We start from the raw sequence: 16,571 nt of genomic DNA, 5'->3' as shown, positions 1-16,571 counted from the left end.
CTAAGGGCTTTTCATCCAGAAAAAAGGAGGTCATTGTTCCACTGTACTCGTCCCTCATTAGACCCATTATAGAATACAATGCCCCATTTGGTATGTACCTCTCAAGACATCTGCAACAACTGGAAAGGCCGCAGAAATACCTCACTAAAAGAATCAGAGGCCTAAAGCAGATGCCCTATGCTGACCGCCTTAAAAAACTCCAGCTATACTCTGTCGCATATCGTCTACTCCTAGGCGATCTCTGCTTAACGTACAAAGCCATGTCAAAACCAGAGCGGTTGCACATGCTACACTTATTAAAGAAATCCCAATCCCTCAGAGCCACACGCTTCAAAGATCTAAATTTTGTCATCACAATAAACAAAACAAGTTGAAGGGATAAGTTCTTGACCCAGACAGACTCCCCAGACTCTGGAATAGACTGCCCATACATATCAAGCAGAGCGCTTCTTTGGCCCTCTTCAAAAGGAACCTTGATGATTGGATGGGAGAAAGGAAATTCACCCCGGGGATCACGTCAGTCACCCTGCTAGACAGGGGTCCAGGGAAGTAAATAGTGTGGGAAGAAATAGCCACGGAATTGTTAGGACTAGGCTTATATAGGCCCTAGGGCCGATAGCTTAGTACCAACCTATGAACTGGCAACAGTGAGGGAATGTACACACTGGGAGGATGACAAGTACACACACAGTACACAGTGCAATTTCCCTTAACAACACACAGAGATCAGTCAGTCTGGGGCGGGTTTCTCCAGATCCCCAATAAGACTCCCCACTGGCACACCTATAGGGGTTGAGATCTCAGCCGAGTGGGCAAGCCAGCACCCTCTCTGTCCAACCAGTGCTTCGTGTCCCTGCCCAAGTAGCTGACACACACAAACCTTGAGATTTGATTTATATACAAGCGCACACACAAACCTCGGGAATGCTGGCACAGGTTTACTAGCTATGCCCCCATCTGCCCAGACTATTAGGTAGTTCCAGCTGCCACCAGCCAACTCTTATCAGCTACTATAAAGCCCTTAACAAATGGTGTCTAATCCTGTGTAATGTTACTATTATCCAAATGGTAGTTTTGACTAAGAGCAAGGCTATTTAGGAGTGGCCTCTACAGTGTCACTAAATACATATGCAAGTACACTAACAGCTTAAACATGTCTCACAAATATCAGCCACAAAGATAGGCTTAAATATATTTATTTAATAATAAATAAAAGAACAAAACTATACTCAATAAGGCTTAAATATATTTAATAATAAATAAAAGAACAAAACTATACTCAATAAGGCTTAAATATATTTAATAATAAATAAAAGAACAAAGCTATACTCAATAAGGCTTAAATATATTTAATAATAAATAAAAGAACAAAGCTATACTCAATAACAAACACAGTTACTTCAGAGTTCAAAAATCACAGGAAATAAACAACACTGCAGAACAGTCTCAAATACAAATACAGAAAACATCTAAACTAATCTTTACTATATACCTATCTATATCTAAAAGGGATACTATGCCCTACATCTTACTTACAGTGTGAAGCAAGTGCAGATGTTGATGAGGAGTGGATGTTCTTGGTAGGTCCAAGATAAAATACAAAATGTACAGTCTCGCTCTGAGAGAGTTCTTAAATTAATATCACAGTTTACTGCTGGATTAGCTTGAGTGACACCACTCTCACCTGACAGAAGTTTCTGTTTAGCCTGGGAAATGAACAGACTTTTTAACATCTCTGCGTTAAAAATGCATCTCTCTCAGAACTGTGCAGCTGCTAGGAAGTCATAAAGCAAAACACTTTACACATTTTAAACCTAGCAACTACTTCTCTCCAAGACGATAGAAAAAACTTCTAGCTCTAGACATCCTGTCTCCTTGTTGCATTTAAACTAATTTTTATAGCACATCGTAAAGCACTTAATTTCAGCTTATTTTCTTGAAGTTTTATAAGTTAATCTTCTATGTTCCAGCAAGGTATGCTGTGGTTACATCCTTGAAGCTCGGTACATAACATATAGTTCTGTATAAATCATATCAATATTCACAAATGACAGAATTATTTACAAAAAGCTGGGCTGACAGTGTCAAGGGTACAATATTTAATTTTGCCCACAAATTAATTTAACATATCTCAGACTCACTGCAAAAGGGCACACACACACACAGACATGGAACTGGCTTACTACAAATAAATTTTGAGTCGTGACCTTTGACACCGCTAAATGATTTGCCCTCACAATCCTGTTTCAGATCCCCAAGGATGTTTCCCTTTCTACAACAAATTACTAGTCCATCAATCCTCCCATACATTAAATAAAGCTACTATCGAGCTAGTTAGACCTAAATATTACATGGCTATCTGTGAAAGATAGTTTCGCACAACTATGCCCTGCTTCATGGAATTCTCTTTCAAACTAGATTACAGAATTACAGGATATTAAAAAAGGGGGGGTTGAAATTATATTTACAGAATGAAAAATCCACATGCTTCACCTATTCAGGTAAAGTCTGTTGCTTTGATATAACTAAAGATTCAGTGGCTTGTTTACATTTACACTACACTGTTTCACATTAATCTTAACATCATACTAATACCAAATATGTTAGTTCATTCGGTCATTTACTTCAACTTTTGCCCCACCCCCTCAGAACTGTATCTGTTTAGTTGTACTATTTTACTAGACTAATTTGTTGCAATACTATATACTGTTAACTTCTACACAGAAGAGGTTTGTAATTTTAATTGGATTACTGTGTAAATGTCAACATGTATTGAATATGCTATTTAACTACTGTGTACACCATTTGCCATTTTGACCAGAAGGTGGCTAAAAAGGGTCTTGCACCAGTCCAATAAACAAAAACTAGACAAAATGAACATGGAGGAGAAAAGCAGCCTATGACGAGAGCCCTGGGGAGTATCTACGTTTGTATTTTAGATTGAACAGCTATTATGCCACTAACTGATACAGTGATTTGGATAACTTTTAAACCAGCAGAGAAAACTGTAGCCCACTACCTCTGACTGTAGAGTAAAAGTACAGAACAGTCAACAAAATCAAAGGCCTTGGAAAACTTTGAGGAACATTGTTGCTGTACAAAGGCCACATCTAGACTGGAGATGTTATGATCGATCTGACAATGGTTGTTTTCTTAAGTGTCACAGAGTTTACAAGTCACACTTGGTGCATGGACCATAATCACTTTACCTACACTCATCCTCACAGGGCACCTCATGCATCCAGGAAGGCAAAACAAGTCAGGTCCACATCCAAGCAGAAAAGGTTCATTAGGGTCTGCACTCAGGCTTGTTTACAGTTCCATGGGGAAGAGAGTAAAAGGCCTTGGCCAGATCCAGGTACATCTTACGAACTTCACAGTCACATCTACAGCTACGACGACTTTCTCAAAGTAGTTTACTCTTCACAAAAACAGACTGCTGCAGGTCTAGAGAAATGTTTTTTTTTTTTGTACTAGAGTTTATGAAATCAGATACAATATGCTGCATGACTTTGTAAACTAGAATTCCCAGGCTGACAGGTCTACAGGTCTCAAGACTGGAGACTAGGTCTCCTTTAGAAAGGAGCATTAATGAAGTCATTTTCCATACCTACGAAACATACTATGTGGCTATGCTTGAGCTGAACACATTACGTAGGGATTCAGAGGGGGCATATCTGACATTGTTAATTAAGCAAGCACGTCTATTATTGGAGTCCATTCAGGTAATTTTTAGCTTTAGAGAGAGTAGTTAGGACATGTTCCATTACAGTCTGGGGGAAGGAATTTGTGGAATAATTTTAGTTGTCTGATGTAGTTAAAACAAGGATTTAGAATTAAAATTAGCATCTGCAGTAAAGAGATTGGGCTTATTTCTTTATTATATAATTTTCTTGCTGCTGGCATTCCATTTAGACAAGAACCATTTGGTTTACCTCTCTGTTAGATGACAGTAAACCTCACTGGCATAATTGGCAGCTGTGGCTACATGGGGGCTGTAAATCTTGGAGCTGAAATTTGAGAGCTCATTCTGTTGCTTCAATAGGAATGGACTACAGACAAAAATACTGCAGGAACAGTGCAACCAAGTACAATTCTATTAAGGAGGAGATCTAGAAACTGTTCACCCTCTAGTGTGCTGGGAAACTAGAAAAAAAAAAAAAGACTACCACGTTTTCCAAGTTTAGGAATGTATGGGCATATCCAAACTTTATGGCACCAAATCAATGACAGCTGAAATCATGTTTAAAAATATTTGTATTAATGGGTAATGGGTAGCAACAGTGTGTGGTCCTGCTGGGACACAGAAGGTGATGTACAGCAGGGTATGAAAAATTCTGGGCACATCGCAAGTGCTCAGAAGAACATTACAGGCTAACAAAGATTGAAAGAATATTAATTTCATGAACTTTAATCATACCCTGACTTAGGAATTGGGTCTGTACCTGTCATGGTATTAGAAACCCAAACGATTTGGAGAAGTTAAACATGGTGTGAAGTAACTTGTCTTGGTTAGAGTAATTTGAAGTCCAGGAAGTTGGGTGAGCAGAAGGGAATTTGTCTTTAGACAACTGAGTCTCTGTCAAATATGGATACCCCTCCGCAGTTTACAGTGGGTCTGAATGTGTAATATGTATTGAAATCCAGTAAAGGAGAAGGACAGCAATCTTTATACTGAAATCAAGTCTTTGTTACAAAACACATGTTCAGTCTACAGATGCACCTCGAAACAGTGCAATTTATTGTTAACATCTCTGGCATTAAGCAGAACAACCTTGATGTGGTCCACACTGGAATTTACTTCTTCCCGTATACTTCCAATTATAATAAAGGTAAGTTGGGGGGGACGGACAATGTGTGGACCCATAGTTCTGCTAAAAGCCAGTGGTAGATCTTCAGCACATGCTGTTCTATAACCTTCTGTGCTAGTAAGCAGACATTTAATACAGCAGTAACATAAAAAGGGGGCAGGTGCCTCACTGGCCGACACAGCTATGGAAGGCTGTATGCTGATGGGAGCTTACCTGTTAACAAGGAGAGATACAAACTTGAGCTAATGGCAGTTTCATGATGGCTCTTTATGAATGAGTTCTAGTACAATGCTTATTTTTTTGCCCATACTATTTACTGCATTCCAGAAATTTGTTTCCAAAGAGATTACATACTGGTCTATAGTTTACAAATGTTAAGGGATTTAAACATTTAATAAAAGCATCAATGCAAGTTTTAATACTTGCAAAAGTTTTTTCACCAAGCTGGTCAAGCAATGTAGAGTTTTGACAGCCATTTTTGTATCTTATTCAACAAGCTTTAGACCATGTCTGAAGACAGTGACAATAACATCACTGAAGGAAACAGTGTGGAGTGCTGTTCCTCTATAAAGGATTGTAAACAGAAACTTTTCTAAATTTTCCTACCACATTTCTAAGCAGTGTGCAAACAGGCAGTTTTATTGGATAGTGAAACCTAGCACAAATGATGAACATGTCCATGACTGACAAGTGGTTAGAAAAGTTAATAAAGGTATGTTAGCTGTGCCCATCATACAGAGTCACCATGCTCTAAGCAATCACTAGTATAACCAGTACTGATTTGCCAGGGAAAAATTAAAATCTCAAAGAGCAGCAACTTCATTCATTATCAATGCATTCTTTACACCATAAAAAGACAGGCAACACAAGGATTCAATTGGTCCCAAGGTTGAAAAATTCCAAGTCCAGACCCGAGGCCAAAGGCTCTGCTAAGCATACGAGAATGAGTCAGCTTAATGGTTCCAATTATGTGTTACGGTTCAATGACTTATGCAAATATTATAAAAGTGACTAGACAATGCAGATGAGGTGGGAGTAGGAGTGGATGTCAGTGGATGCTACAAAGGTTAAGTGTTCACAGGGCACTGTTTAAAAAGTCACTAATGGGAATGTAGAACTAGGGAGAGGGGAAAAAAAAAAAAGAGAGAGAGAGCGAGCACGAGTGCTTACTTATGGTAATATCTCCTGGCAAACCATCCAGAGTTTAGAAGCCAAGTAAAAATTTGATTTTATAATTCTAATTTCACAAAAGAATACAATCTCAAACATGTAGCTCCTCAATAATGTCTCATATCAGCTAAAGAGAATTATAGATGCTACGTTTGGGAAAGATATTGGCACTAAATCTACTAGCTGACTATATGTAATCCATGGCAAGGTTGTATAAGAAGCAAGCAAGTCAAAGGGAGCTAAAACTCGAGGAAGACTGAGCCACGTGCTGACAACTTTCTGATGCATTGTGTTCCAATCGAATCTGTATTAGTCCCATCCATATCATGCATAAGAAAACTGCTCCTTTCCAACAGCTGGCAATCTACACAAGCATCTAGTTTGTCCATCCAAAAAGACATCCCTATGTGTGAAGAAATATTTCTTTAATAAAGAGGGTACTACATATATCAAGTAAGCTCCCCAGTGAAGAAATGCATACACACAAGAGAGACACTGGAAGAAAGGGAAGCAATGCTGCTGATAGAGAATTATCCACAACAAAAATAAGACTGAAAATGGGTAAAACCGGCTAAGTGACATGCAGAAAACTAACACTACATAGATTAAATGCAAAGGCTGCCATCAAATGAGGACTGCTTGTCCTTTCCAATCTTCCCACTTTCCTAGTCAGTGAGCAAGACAAAAGCACCTAAACACCTTCTTATAGTAGCAAGGAGGAGAACAAATCATACTTGGGCGTACTGGAGACACTCACCAATCAGCCAACTATCATACTTATGGGGAGACATAAATTGGGATTAAGCAACCTCAAATTTGCTGGTGCAGAGATTCCTTCACTTTGTAAACACAAACACCCTGGAACACTTGGTACTTCTAGTAGTCATATGCACCAACATATTGAACCTGGTGCTCTCAAATATGGGAGAATGCTGCACCCCCCCCCCCCCAGTGATATGTACTCTTTGGTAAAGTCTGACCACAAAGAATAAGAATTCTATAGCTCCAGCAAACCCTGCAACAGTTAAGAAAAACTCCAAGGCAAACTGCCTTTAAGTGACAACATGTCAAAATGTCAAGCCACCATCAAACTCACAACACTGCAGCCTGTCCAGAATTATTCACAGAAGCTCTGTACAGCCATGTCCATGACTGCACAGAGGCTGCTGTGCCCACCACAAGTAACTCAAAAAACAAACCACCCTGCTGGAATCCAAAATTAAACCAGTTAAACAAAAGAAAAAAAAAAAAAAAAGAAAGTGCAACACCAAAAAAAAAAAAAAAATGATATATATATCTATAAAACTCTCTCAAACTGAATAAACCAAGAGGACTAAAGTCCAACAAAACAAAGCAAATTTTGAGGTAAAGAATCCATCCAAGGCCAAGGACAACCATAAGGCCTTCTTTAGCTATTTCCGAAACCTGGATAAAAACCAAGGAATCCACCACGATGTAGGAAAATAAAAACTTTAATTCCACAAGACAAGACCAGAGAATGAGCGCTTTCACATACGCCGAGTATGCTTCATCAGGTTACATTTAAATGAATAAATCACTCTGCTTATATACTAACTAAATGCTAAAAATTAATCAATTAACTACAATGATTAATTAGTTAATCAAGTGATCAGGTAGTGAAGCATTTGTTAAGTTTTTAAAAAGACATAACATCACTTTACTTCTGTTCTTTAGTCTGACTACATATGTTAAAACAACTGCATCAACAAATAAAAATACATATATATATCCGTATCTAATGAAAACATTCCTATGTATATAAATGTAGGTATATAAATAAATACTTGCATATTAAAAATATTATTATATATATAGAGATTATTACCAATATGCCTTAAAGAACAATCCTAAAAATCTATATACAATTAATGTGTATAGAACTGATTTATCTAAATACCAAACATTCCATACGGATAGTTGAGCATTAATATGAACATATAAATATAAAACATAAAACATAAAATATATTAATATATATAGTAGTTAGCTATATGGAAATAATACATTTATCCATTTTAACACATATATATGTGAATATAAATATGCATGATGGTTGATATCTATAGACTATAGTTCATTAGCTCAATTCACATGTCTTACCTATCTGCCTGTATTATATATGCATTCAATCAATGGTTAAATACCTTATATAACCTATCATTCTGGGTCAATGTATAAAAAATCTACTAAAGTATACAAAACATACATAAACATATATAAAAAATTAGTCAATGGTGGGTGACAAATAATAGCTGGCAGCGTGCTGATAGAGGAAATGATAGTAATTAATTACTATATATAATCAACACATCATGCTATGTTTTGTGTCTAAAATGTTCATTCCTACCTGCGTGCTTCCAATATCGGTTTAATGCTGATGCTAATGTTTAATCCACGCTCTATGTGTGCTCGTAATTTAAATATCCAATCCAGCTCTGCCTTGGCTAGTATATTCATTCTATCTCCACCTCTCACTGAAGGTTTAATTATTTGTAAAACTCTAAAATTAAAATGATGATCTTGATTAAGATTGATATGCTTGGCTAGAGCATTAGTTAAAGTCATCTTTCTAATCTCATATGTATGATTGTATATACGATCTCTGAGCCTTCTGGAGGTGAGACCTACGTAAAATGCTTGGCAGTTAGTACAAGTAGCCAAACATACTAGGTTAATAGTGTTACATGTAGCATGTAAAGCAAACCTGTGTGTATGGTTCAGGTATGGTATTATAAATTCACTTTCTGTATTAATGTATTTACACATATTGCATTTTCCACATGGCCAAGTTCCCATCTTAAACCCAATGTCTCTGTTGATTATAGGTTTCTTGATCATTTTATCTGTACATAGCCATCTTTTCAGATTCTTAGCATTTCTATATCTGAAATGTGGTGTCAAACCTACTAAATCTTTAAGACCATTATCCATTGTAAGAATGTCCCAATTCTCTTTTATAATTTTTACGATGTTATAATTATCATTAGTGTATCTCAAAGTAAAAGCTATAGTGTCTTCTTTTTTATTGTTTCTAAACGTATGTTGTATAGCCATATTAGTCCTCTGTTTAACTTTTATATGTGAATGAGTTCCGCTGTTAGAGCTATTTATAAGACTGACTGGATATCCTCTGTCTGCAAATAACTTATCCAACAGTACAAGTTGTTCATTTCTATCTGATGTATAAGTACACAACCTAGTAATCCTGGCTCTCTGATTCTTTATTATGTTTGAAAAAATGAATCGAGGATGCATACTATTATAATTCAAAATTGCATTCTTCCAGCAAGGTTTCCTAAACAGTTGTGTAGTAAGCAAGTTATTATCATCTTTCAAGATAAAGATATCTAAAAAGTCAATCTTGTTATGTGAATAATCTATAGTGAATCTTAAGAAATCAGTCGTTGTTTCCAGATAGTTAACTAGTTCCACTAGATCTGACTGTTCTCCCTTCCATAATATGAGAACGTCATCAACAAACCGTCTATATAAGACGATATTATCCATATAGTGAGTATTAAACAAATATCTAGATTCCCAGTAGTACATAAGATTAGCGTACGAATTTGCACATGGGGTGCCCATTGCCACACCCCATGTTTGCATATAGAGATTGTCTTTAAACATAAATACATTATTTTCTAAGACTAGAGTCAACAGTGTACATATTAAATACTGCATATCCTTATTTAGGGACTTCTCCTCTAATAACACATCCCTTATTGCCTCAACTCCATAGTCATTGGGTATAACTGTAAACAGGTTTTTTACATCTAATGATACCAATATTAGGGTGGGGATGTGTTCTATCCGATCCGTTAGCTGTTCTATATCATTCAACAATGAATAGGTGTCATTTAAGATGGTAGGTATTCGCCTCACAACAGGTCCTAGTTTAGATTCTAAATAATTAGATATATATTCTGTCACCCATTTTTCCCCTGCCACGATGGGTCGCATGGGTGGGGGATATTCTGATTTATGCATCTTCGGGAGACCTTTAATACTAGGAACATTGGGTGTATTGACTAGGAAATAATCATATAGTTGTTTGGTGATTAATCTACACATAAGTCATACAGCATATCCTGCACTGTATTTATAATTTTAGATAATTTAGTAGAATCAATTTTTTGATATTTATCTACATCACTTAACATCTTAAGCATTAATTCATCATAGAATAAAGTGTCTAAAACTACAAGACCTCCCCCTTTATCAGCTGGTCTTATGGTTAACAGATCATTTCTAGATAAATTCTGTAATGCTTGAAACTCTTCAATATTTAGATTATAAAAATTTTTTTCATATTTCTTCCCTTTTTTTATGTCTGAAAAATATTTATAAAAATCATTTTCACACTTTCTTATAAAACAGTGCACATTTGGGAGAACTTCAGGGACAAAAACACTTTTCTTCTCAAAATATATGTCCGAAACCTCAAAGGAAAACAGTGTGCCAAAGTATTGGGGTGGTCACTTTCACAGAACTGAGATATACAGCAAATCTTCTGGCTGACAAATTCAGCTACAACTATCCTACCCAACCTCTAGCCATCTCCCAAAAAATTCCATCTTACATAACCCCTCCAACTAAGGCCAAGAATACAGCTTTGATGGGCCATGATAATATCCCAGGATGCCACCTAAATAGCCTGAAATATGACCAATCAATGCCTCTGGTGTCACTATTCAACCTTAGCCTCTGCACAGGCTGCATGCCACTTGAATAAAGGACTGCAATGGTCATTCCTCTGTACAAGGGTGGACCATCAAAGTCTCCTGGAAACTACAGACCATTAGTTTGACTAGTCTCATATGCGAAGGCATGGAAAGAATCATAATGATTAACAATGACAAACTGGGGGGGGGTATGACAGTGACACACAAGACCTTCAGACATTGGACCAAACCTAACTTAGTTTTGTCAAAGGCAAGGTAATGCCTAATGAACCTGGTGGACTTGTTGAAGGTCACCAAGCAATGGATGAGGACAAAACAGTGCATACTGCCTACTTTGACCTACCTAAGGCATGGTGGGGGACATAAACTAAACAAGATAGACTAGAGTTCATATCCCAAAGAACATGGCCCAGCTTATTATTTGGGATCTCCAAGGTAAGATAACTAAAAATAATATCTCCACAGTGTCTTAAGTCTAGTCTCTGACTCCTGCCTAGCACAGCATTTAAGATAAACCTCTCATGACAGGCACCTCAGGGTGGGAAGTATCTTCACTGGATGCCCAAACAAACTCAAAATCTTCCTCTCTATCCCAGTGAGCTGGGATTCTACTCAAAGATCTTCCCAAATTACAGAGTTCCTCACTTTTTTGCACAAACAATGAACCAAGCAACCATGCTAAGAAATCTCTTTTCTTCCAATTGTATATGCAATCTCATCCTTTTGATCACTACAAAAAGCTGAAGACTACGTACACACACACACACACACACACATAAAGTTTTCTGCTTAAGCAGTCAAGGAACACTGCACAGTCCACCTAGTGAGACCACATATAATTTTGTAATAAAATTTATAACTATAAAAAGTATAGCTATAACAAAACCACAGCAAGAGAGACCTTTACAGATAAATCTTTGGACATTTTGACTTAAAAAAATAAGTCAGTCACTTTTATCCACAAACAGCATCCATGCACTCACCATGAATGGTCACTTGCTTCATTACCAACACCTCGGATAATCTTTACAATGGTTAGCTTTGTCTGCCTTCACTCACAGCCCTTACAGACACACAGCTTGACACATTGTCTACTACTGATGAAATGCACATAATTATTTCAAAAGTAATGTATTTTAAAATAGTACTTCAGAAACTAACAGCGTCCTACTGACAATGCCATAAATGACCATAGCTTGCATTTACATACTAGCTCCTTACCAAAATAGCCACTTACTTTTGTAAGCTTCCATATTTCCTTAGTTAAAAAAATATTCTTTTAATAGTGATTCACATTAAACCAAAAATCAAAAAGAGCCCGAGATCTCATTGCTGTTAACATTACTAATAGATGGAATGACATTACACACCCTCAGGAAGACGGAAATAGATGATTTAATAATTGGCATTTTGGATTCAATCTTTAGTAAAATAAATTAATAAATATATATTTTTTAAGAGAACAGTCTCATCTTGCTGTTAGACATACCAACATATGTTAGAAGTGCCCAAATACAAAAAGAAAACAAGTAAAGAATTTCCACTTACATTGCCATGGTGTAGACAGATAGAGCTAACTGTGGCCCAGGTTCAGTTAGCGACTCTGCACCCAACTGTTGGCAGGGGAAGGATGAAAGTGCCTATCCTGGTGAGAGGATTCACCCCTAGATGCACCTGGTGGAAGCTGGAGTCACACAAGGCGGCAGTGTCCTCCGTGGGAATAAGTGGGACAGGGCACTAAATGAGCTGCTATGGAAACAGACAAAGCTCTGTACAATCACCACTGCATGACCACCCTTCTGAAAATTACAGGCAAGCAAAAGGGGAAATGGGAGTTATACTTAAGTACAAATACTCTCAGTATCAACATGATGCTGCACTAGGATGCCTCAGTCTCCTCATACGCCCCAAGCATGAGTGAGGGCAAGTCTAGAGAGGAAACTGGAAGAAGATCTGGTAAAGGTAGAGAGGCAAGCTGCAGGGGAGAAAACAAAATACCCCCCCAAAAAAGAAACACTTCATTTTACATTTTAAGCCAACTGCTTCCACAAATACATTGAAAATATGCTCATATTACCTATCAATTTAAATGGAACCCCCTGCAGACATTAGCAGAACCCAAACTGAAAACTGGCCACAGGTGAAGGTGAACACAGGGTTATCCATAAAACTACAAATTTCATCTTAAGAATTAGCTCTTATTTTACCATCAGTCTAGTAAACCACTTGCAATATTTCCACTGTTATATACACCCACTAATCAAACTCCTGATCCAAGGTACCAGCATTTGGGAACAGGGCAGCAAGAAGCACACTCTTCCAGATGTAGAAGCCGTCCTCCTTTCACATGCAAACAGCACTTAACCATTTTCTACGGCATCACTGTCAGAACACTGAGATCTGAATTAAGTGCTAATTTTCATTTTCCTCAAAAGCACTGACCCACCCCAGTGCATGCCATAGATGGCAAATCGCCTGAGATCAAGTGAGTATCGCCGACTTAACAAAAATGTGACCCTCAAATTTCCAAACAGGATATTTTCTAAATATGAACACACCCTAACATCATGTGCTTAAAATCATGAACAGGAAAAGAGGCACACCCTTGGCAAGCCTAGGTTCACGACATAGCTGCCTTAACACATACAACAGGGATACAACTCTTGCTCAGCAAACACAAGGACAAATGTCATGCATTAGTAGCCGTGGGGCTCTTATACTGTTGCAACACTGCCCACAAAACATTCCAAGACAAAATATCAGACGCCTTCTTTAGAGCCAGAAAACACAGTTAATCCACACTGAAACCCTCATTCTCTTCCAATATCCATGTAAAGACAAAGCCAGTGTGGAATCCACACTGCTCCTCTTGAATCAGAGATGGAACTTTTTCATGAAGTCTCCTCTCCTCAGTGTGACACAGACGTTTCCCAGTGTGTAAAGCAGCACAATCTCTTTTTTTGAAAATGGGGACTAAAGTCCAGTTTCAGTCCACAAACAGTGTCCCTACCTTTCAAGCAGCATTATAAATGGGCTGTAATCATGACAACCCAAAAAGTTTTAGAACCGTCTGCATTTCTGGCAAGTAGTGAACTGCTCCAACAGCCTTACCTACACGCTCAACTCGCTCAGCGGCAGATTCCCATCCAAATTCATCACTTGATTCTTCTCTGCCTCCTCAAAAGGAGGGCTTGTCCATGGACTGACTTTCACCTGCTGACCATACCATGTCACCAGATGCGGGCAGGATTTCAGTACTTTTCCAATCTTCTGAAAATAGCCTTGGCGATGTTCACCCCCATCTCAGAGAACAGCAAGACGATTTCAAAAAATTATTTTTGAGTCCATCTAAACATCATTCTCCACGGGCCTGCAAACTCCTCCCACGTCTGGGTTTCACGTCACTGAACTGCACAGCTGCTGCCTTCCCGACCTTTCAGTACTCAAAAATCATATCTAAAGACCCTTCAGTTATCACTGCACAGAAGCCCTTTTATCTTGACATCTTCTCTCACTGTTAGTGTCACCCAGTAACAGAGTTACCATCATGACAGGTTTTCACATTTTTAATCACCATTTCATATCACCACCTCAAAAACTGAGGTGTTGAACATTATCCATTTGGAGTCCACATCTCCATCTCCCCCACTATATGAAGAAGGCACTTCCAAAAAATGACAGCTGAACGCATCTACCACAAAACCATCTGACAGACATCCCAAGACACTCATTCCACTTTTGGGCTTCCTTGGCCAGATTGCCTCTGACACAGTCATATGGCCCAACTCATCACCAACTGACAGTTTGGCGCATCTCTTAACTCAAGTGTCAAATCATGTGGCCTCAGGTCTGGTGACATTATTACAAAGTCGATCATCACCAAATCACTTATGAACAGCTTTGCATTTAAATGTGGTATCGATTATGGACAAACTATGTCTAGTACATTAGTCAAGAAAAACGTTCCCATTCAGGTCAGATTAAGTAAAAAGTTCTTCCCATCTACATCATCCAAGAATCTCATATTAAAAACAAAAACTTATATTTTCTTATTTAAAATAGCCAGTACTCTGTAACTAACTATTAAAAATATATTCCCTACTTTCAAACAAAATTCAAAAATTGTTAATGACTATTAAATTCCTCATTAAAATAGTCTTGAATTGACATTTCTGTATCAGCAAGTTTATAAGAGAAAAATGTGTACCAGAAAACTCTTACAGTTTGACATTTCTGCGATTTGATTTCTTAGCACTACTCCCCTTACTAAAATGGTATGGTAACCCTACAAGTTGCATCCTTTCAAAAAATTCAGAGTGGGGAAGACACTATTTACACTTAGGTTTACTTATATTCGAAATGGAGGACTATGAATAAAAGATTCTGACATACATTTTCAGTAAAAAAAGACCAAAACACACCTCTCAACTGTCCCTGATTCTAACTGAAATTTTAGCTCTGTCCCTCTTTTTTTGGATTAAAAAAAGGTGAATTACATTTAATAAATAGTGACTATAATTTAATGCTATAGAATTATTTTACTTAATAATATGAATTAATGCATTTTCTGATGTTCTGTCAATGTCTACAGTTAATAGTACTAATATGTCAAGTGTCTGATTATTTTCCTGACTTTGATTAGATACATCCCGTTTTGTTTAACAGCCAAGACAAAATATAATTTCCACAAATTAATGACTACATACGTTGGAACATATATTGAGTTCTGAGGCAATACAGTGAAAGACGTGTGCCAAAAATAATAAACTGGAAAAATATAGTACATTACACAATGATCACAGTGTTTATTTCCACTAATACTATAGTGCACTAAAAAACTTAAATCATAGCATTACTAAGTCTTTGATCCTATCATCCTCAAACAGGCATATATCATAACCTGCGTAATCCGAATATAATCATATACGGCAGTATGGATTTTCAACATGCAGTTTTCATAAACTATAACGGGACAATTAACGTACTAGTTGAGTTACTACTACAGCGTAGGAAACCCACACTCCTAGTATAAGCATAGAAGTGAACTGCACAACCATTACATCTAGGTTTACTTGTAAAACAAATAACTAATAATACGGAGAGGGAACAAGCCGGAATAATGTGCAACAGTGTATGAGATGCAAAGGAAACAGTCTTCCGTAACCTCTGGCTGACATCTCTGTGTCTTCCAGACACGGTCACCCCAAGAAAGTACATTTGTACAGCGAAGAGAGAAATTATGTATATTTTAACCTACTAACACAGACTTTAACAACTTTCTTGCAGAGTGAGTAAACCTATGAGGATAAACTTACCTCACTAGGAAGTCCACTACAAATTGCAACAAACAAGAGTCCCAGACCTGCTCAACTAAACTCTTCCTAGTAAAAAGAAGGAATCCGAAGCGCAAAAGTAAAACCCGCCCACCTCATGTGATTGGGCACTTGGGAAGTGAACTTCTAAACTGAACTGACGTAGTAAGACGTCATCTGTAATTGATTAACCAACAGCAAAGCACAGTCATTGAGAGAAGGTGTAAAGGAAATTCCATCCGAACCGGAACTGCGGTATTGCTGCCTAGTGGTTGTAGGAAATATAATTCAGAATCGTGTACTACTTCGTGCACCGCGTTGATATCATGGAATGGCTCTACTGTGTACGAAAGACTGTGAATTGCACTTAGTTCCATATAAACTGTACAAAATATATACAGTCTAAATATTGAATATGATTGACATTCTAAGTTATAAAGTCCGGGACCGGTTTTGACATCTGGTTATTGACTAGGCTTGCATTAGTGTAATGACTACTGGCCTTGTATTTACCTATAAAACACAGCGTATGAAAAAGGCTCCTTGTGATAGCAATCTGTCAACTATCCCCGATT

General features: G+C 37.5%; 1 protein-coding gene across 3 annotated transcripts in view; it reads right to left on the bottom strand.

Moving 5' to 3' along the window:
- Window positions 1–16,104, bottom strand: part of SLC11A2 (solute carrier family 11 member 2) — a 614,374-nt gene extending 598,270 nt beyond the window's left edge. For 2 of the 3 annotated variants that reach the window (XM_044083456.1, XM_044083455.1), the window contains exon 1: window positions 16,000–16,104. The gene's annotated coding sequence lies outside the window, so the exon portion shown is untranslated. The remainder of the gene's footprint in view (window positions 1–15,999) is intronic. The other variant, XM_044083459.1, reaches the window with a different exon arrangement.
- Between the last annotated feature and the right edge of the window lie 467 nt (window positions 16,105–16,571).

Source organism: Protopterus annectens, chromosome 9.part0 (assembly GCF_019279795.1).
Source record: "Protopterus annectens isolate FY-2018-M chromosome 9.part0, PAN1.0, whole genome shotgun sequence".
Taxonomy (NCBI): domain Eukaryota; kingdom Metazoa; phylum Chordata; order Ceratodontiformes; family Protopteridae; genus Protopterus; species Protopterus annectens.
The sequence above is the reverse complement of the archived record's forward strand: the minus strand, read 5'-3'. Positions and strand labels throughout refer to the sequence as shown.